This window comes from Vombatus ursinus, unplaced genomic scaffold (genome assembly GCF_900497805.2).
Source record: "Vombatus ursinus unplaced genomic scaffold, bare-nosed wombat genome assembly UNPS02014812.1, whole genome shotgun sequence".
NCBI lineage: Eukaryota > Metazoa > Chordata > Mammalia > Diprotodontia > Vombatidae > Vombatus > Vombatus ursinus.
This window is the reverse complement of record NW_020954590.1, coordinates 106,264,682-106,270,878: the sequence shown is the minus strand read 5'-3', so window position 1 is coordinate 106,270,878 and position 6,197 is coordinate 106,264,682.

Below are 6,197 nucleotides of genomic sequence, written 5' to 3'. Positions count from 1 at the left end.
ATGCACCACTGCCTACAGAATTGAGCATGGCGACTCGAGTGCTAAACAGGTAATAGGCTCTTGCAGAGCAATTGGGTATTTTCCCAATACTAGGTAGTTATTACATTGGGAGCAGTTAGTATACAGGAATTTAACAAAGAAATGGTATCGAGCCAAATAGAATCCTCGAGGTCAATATAGTGCACAGCTGAAAGGGAAAGCTTTGCTTTGTTTGAAAAGGACACCTCAATTCCCCTCCCTGCCCATCAGGTGAAAGGGAAAGTATATGAGAATATCAACTGTAAAATGTCAGCATACTAAGTAGGGTGCATAGCGTGTGCTCCTTGATATGGAAGTGAAAGATCTTCGTGGATGTTGTTTGAAAGTCCATCTGCCACAGAGCCCTGCTGAACTTCCCTGGTTTTCTATAAAGCTACCCAGATGAGATGCACTAATTCCTGAAGCCCTGTCTCAACACATCACCCCATCACCACCCACAGCTATTCATGGGAGTGCCAGGGAAAATTGGATGTAGTAAAGAAAAAGAAATTGGAATTTTCTAAAATGAGTTTCAGTCTTTAAGAGGAAAGGAGGAAAAACTGAAGTTGAGGTTATGGGCCAACCTTACCCCCAAGAGACAAGTAGCCATGAATGAAAATTAGAAAATCTTCAACAAGCCTAAACATAGCTATGAAAGAGAAACAGGTCTCCATCTTTTGTTGTAGTCATCAAAGACAGAAAGGAAACTAGCCCAAAGTGGCATTGCCAAAGGCAAATAACAGAAGTTAGAAATTGAAATGGTAATAAATTCTGGATACACCAAGCTTTATAGATTAGATGTAAATTTATTGAAGTAATACTTAGTTTCAGCTTCAGAACACAGACTGTCCTAAAGAATCATTCAAAACCTTCAGTCTCTTCATTTCAAAAGGAGGAAAAAAAAATGTAAGGTCTATGGACAAATCTGAATTCATAAATGACAATAGTCATCACCCCTTCACATGTTTACCAACAGAAAGAATCACAAATCACTTGCCAGATTTAACAAGCTGACATGAAACTAGAAACAGGATTGTTTCATTTACCATGAAACAGTCACCTCTCGAGAAAATAGCAATATTACATAGTTTCACAGAGGATATGACAAAAACAGCATCTGAATGAAACTATCCCAAAAACTTAAGTTCAGAATATATAAATAATTAATATATTATTATGAATAGTAAGCTTTAGCCAGAATCTTACCACCTCTAAAATGGGGTGTTATGTTCCTGAGTTCAAACCCATCCTCAAACACTTACGAGCTGTATGACCCAGGACAAGTCCTTTATCCTCTGTCTGCCTCAGTTTCCTCCTTGGTAATATGGGGGTGATGACAGCACCTACCTCACAGGGTTGGTATGAGGATAAAGTGAGATAAGGATTATAAAGCAGAGAATATTTAGAGGCAGCTAAATGTTAAGGCAGTTAAGTGGATAGAATAATGGAACTAAGAGTCGGGAAGACCCAAGTTCACATCCAGCCTCAGATACTAGTTGCATGACCCTGAGCAAGTCACTTAATTTCTGTTTGTGTCAGTTTTCTCAAGAATAAAATGGGAATAATACCAGCACTTACCCCCTAGGATTATTATAAGCTGTAAGATGAGGTAATATTTATGAAGTACTTAGTACAGTGCTTGGAATGTAACAGACACTATGTAAATGCTTAATCCCTTCCCTTCCCCCACTGCAAAACATTTTAATAAACCTTAAAGAGCTATGTAAATGATAGCTAAGATTATTATTATTATTTTATTATCATTACAAATTTGAGATGAATAAGACAAAATTTTGCGGAGAGGTTGGAAATGGTCTCTCCATAAAATGAGATTGTTTTTCACATATTATAGTTTGTTCATGTTCTTCGTATTCTTCAACAGTGTTCTAAAGAGAGAATAGAAAGAAGATAAAGATGGCACAGTATTGCTATTAAATAGAGTGCTAGACTTGGAGTCAGGCAGACCATGATTCAAATCTTGCTTCAGACATTACCTACCTCTTTGACTGCAGAGAACTGGCTTAACATCTCTTTGTTTCAAACATCTACCTAGGACTTATCTACTAAATCACAGAGAGATTGTACCATGGCAAAATTACTAATCTTTGGAGTATTTGTACATAAAGTGCTTCACAACATCAATAGTAAATGAACACCAAAAGTGCAATACACGACTATCAAGCAAGCCGTATTTTCAATACTGACTTTTCAAGTATAAGTCTGTGCAAAATATATTGAAGGTCTGATAAGGCTGTTGCCTCAGGCACAAAACTCTCACTGAAGGTCAAGCTATATTCTTTATCTGGAACAAGATGATATTATGTTTTTGCATAATCAATTGCAGCTATTACAGAGCTACACTCCAGCACCTCTCATTGTTTTCTCTGCTTATTTCAAAGTCAATTTAGCCCAAAATATAGAGGGCTGAGAAAATGTGAGCAGTTAATCTGAATAATGGAACCCTCCTCTCCAGTCTACCCCACCCCCACACACACTCACACGCAAAATCCACTAAATATTTTTATTCCTAGTTATTTGGGTAATTGGACAAAAACAGTGTTTTTATTTCTGCGCATTTATTTAGGGTCATGTAGGTACGACCTTATAGTTTTCATTGTGCACTTCCTCTTCACCCACCTCCACCTACCTCCTAATAACAAAGAAATCGAAACCATCTTTTGTAACTAAAATGAAAAAAGTGACTGCAGGAATAAAATCAAAACTTTGGCAGTAAATATCTGTCTCACTTGATCTTTTAACTAGTTAATCTTGTAGTCAGGTAAGCCAGTGCTATTAATTGCTGCTGTGGTCTCAAGTAATTACCTGAAACTCAGGAACTGGAGCTGAACTGACTATTGCCTCATCAACAATTCAACTACTAGAATATTAAGAGAGGGGAACAGAAGAGAAAAGGGGAGGAGATAAGAATAAAGCATAATAAGAATTTGTCTTAAAAGTCACCATTGGCCCTTCAGTGGATTCCATTTTATTGTCCAGAAAATATATCTAGTTTAGACTTTATATCCCAATCTCCCTTTCAAGCCTAAGAGGCTCTGTCAAAGCTTTATAAGCTGACACTAGTCAGGCAGCTATCAAGTGTGTGCACCTATAGGTGGGTTCATGTCTGTCCCAGAGGTTCTGCAGATCACCAGGTTCAGGCAATAGAGCACCAGACTTTGCAGGCAGGAGGACCAGGGCTCACTTGGCATTTGTAAGCCATGTGACAACAGGAAAGTCACGAAATCTCACTCAAAGCTTTTTTTTTTTAATCTGTAAAATGAGGATAATAAAACCTATACTACATATCTCACCAGACTGTTAGAGGATCAGATGAAATATTATGTAAATGTACTTTACACACTTTAAAATGCTCTATAAATGTCAATTATTATTATTATTATTATTATTATTATTGCCTTGAAGATGTTCAAGCCATGTGGCTACAAGAGTTGTGTCAGTAGGCACAGTGGCTCCACCAATCAGAAGGTCAGAGCAATGTACAACCATTAATTTAACACTGCGCACTCTAAGAATAAGCAGATGTATTCTATCCATTGCCAGTTGTCACCAGATAGTGAATTATCTCACCTCCTTAAGTTGATCCATTGAACCAGAAATATGAACTGTACTTCTAATGTAATTGTCTATCATACTATGAGATATAAAGGATAGCACCTTTGTATGAATATCATGTGCCCTATCTAGAGTCAAGGACCTCTGTCACTGGCTTAGAACAAGATTTGTCTGTGCCCCTAAGAAATTATGACCCTACACCTATCAGATTGGCTAACATGGCAAAACAGGAAAATAATAAACATTGGAGAAGGTATAGGAAAACTGGAACATTAATGTATTGTTAGTGGAGTTGTGAACTGATCCGACCATTTTGGAGAGCAATTTGGAACTATGCCCAAAGGGTTATAAAATTGTGCATACCGTTTGACCCAGCAATACCACTTCTAGGGCTGTATCCCAAAGAGATCATAAAAACAGGAAAAGGACCCACATGTACAAAAATATTTATTGCAGCTCTTTGTGTGGTGGCAAAGAATTGGAAATTGAGGGGATGCCCATCAATTGGGGAATGGCTGAAGAAGTTGTGGTATATGATTGTAACGGAATATTACTATGCTATAAGAAATGATCAGCTGGAGGACTTCAGAAAAAGCTGGAAAGAATTATATGAACTGATACTGAGTGAAATGAGCAGAACCAGGAGAACAACATACACAGTAACAGCCATATTGTGCAATGACTGACTTTGATAGACTTAGCTCTTCTCAGCAATGCAAGAATCTAAGACAATTCCAAAAGACTCATGATGGAAAATGCTATCTACCTCCAGAGAAAGAACTATGGAGTCTAAATGCAGATGGAAGCATACTATTTGCTCTCCTTTTCCTTTCTTGTTTTATTTCTTCTTTCTCGTGGTTCCTCCCATTAGTTGTAATTCTTCTATACATCATGACTAATGTGAAAATATGCTTAATATGAATGTATAAGTAGAGCCTATATCAGATTACAAGCTGTCTTGTAGGGTAGGAAGGGGGAGAAAATTTAAAACTCAAAATTTTATGGAAGTGAATGTTGAAAACTAAAAATAAGTAGATTATTTTTAAAAAAGAAAATAAATTATAGCCCTGAAGATGACAGGAAGAGGTGCAGCCAATAAAATTCCATGAAGATCTAGAAAATGCACCTGACTGAATCTGTTTTTGGAAATCCAAGAAAAAATTTCAATTAATCGTTTTTCCTGTCCATATCAGTATAAAGAGACTGAAAGACTAGAGAATGCTGGAAACCTGGCGAGTTCGGAAGCAAGCATCACTGTGTGGCTCTGACAGTGGGGTCTCAGTTCCAGCTTCCAGCCAACTCTGAAGCCTACAGCAGAATAGGCAGGGCACAAATCCCACACCAAAGGGAAGACTACAGTTCTGTCACTCTAAACCCAATGAAACTCCAACCAGGTGCAAGCCCGGGAATGTTACTCAGACCCAAAACCAATTTAGGAACTTGTAAAGCTCAGACCAACACAGCAGTGATAATAACAATAACAACAATGATAATAAATAGATGGCTAATATTTCTATAGTGCTTACTATGCACCAGGCACCACACTAAGCACTTTACAATTATTATCTCATTCGAACTTCATGACAACCCTGAGGTAGGTACCATTTTTATAACCATTTTACAGATGAGGGAAATGAGGCAAGTAGAGGTTAAGTGATTTGCCCAGGGTCGCACAGCTAGTAAACTTCTAAGGCTGGATTTGAACTCAAGTCTGCTCTAACTTCAGGCCCAATACTCTATTCACTGTACTAGATCACACCAGTTTGGGATATTGAAAGCTTGAAGGTCCCCAGGCTAAGCCTCTTGAAATAACGCAATATTCAACACCTCATTAAAGTATCAAAGGACAAACCTCAGCCCAAACCTTCTTTTCATAAGTGCACAGAGATGACCCCTAACATCAAGTTGCAGCCAAAAAGTAGGCTGGAGGAACAAGCAAGCAAACAAACAAAAAGAATCTCACAATAAAAAAATATTAGGGTGACAGAGATGTTCAAGACACGAGTTCAGAAGAAGAAAATGACTCCAAAATACTCACATGCAAATCTTCAAAGAAAAAAAAAAAACAGTTTGGGCACAAGTTCAAACAGAAGAGATGAAAAAAGAAATTTTGTTTTGGGGTTTTTTAAAGAGTTAAAAATGTTTTTAAGAAATCAGAACTATTGAAGAAAAGAATTGCAAAAAAGAATTAACAGCTTGGCATAAGAGGTGCAAAACCTTGCCCAAGCAACAAATTCCTTGAAAACTAGAATAAACCAAATAAAAGCCAATGAGTCCATAAAATAAGAAATATTAAACAAAGCCAAAAGACTGGGAAAAATAGAAGAAAATATAAGGTATCTCATAACAACAGCAACTGACCTGCAAAATAGATTGAGGAGAGTTAATATAAGAATCATTGGTCTATGTGAAAGCCATGACCAAAAAAAAATTCTAGACATCTAGTTCAAGAACTTATAAAAATGCCCACATCCCTTAGAACCAGAGGGCAAACTGGAAGTAGAGAGATTCTACCAATTGCTTTGAGAGAGAGAAAGAAAGAAACAAAAAAAAAGAAAGAGAAAGAAAGAAAGAAAGAAAGAAAGAAAGAAAGAAAGAAAGAAAGA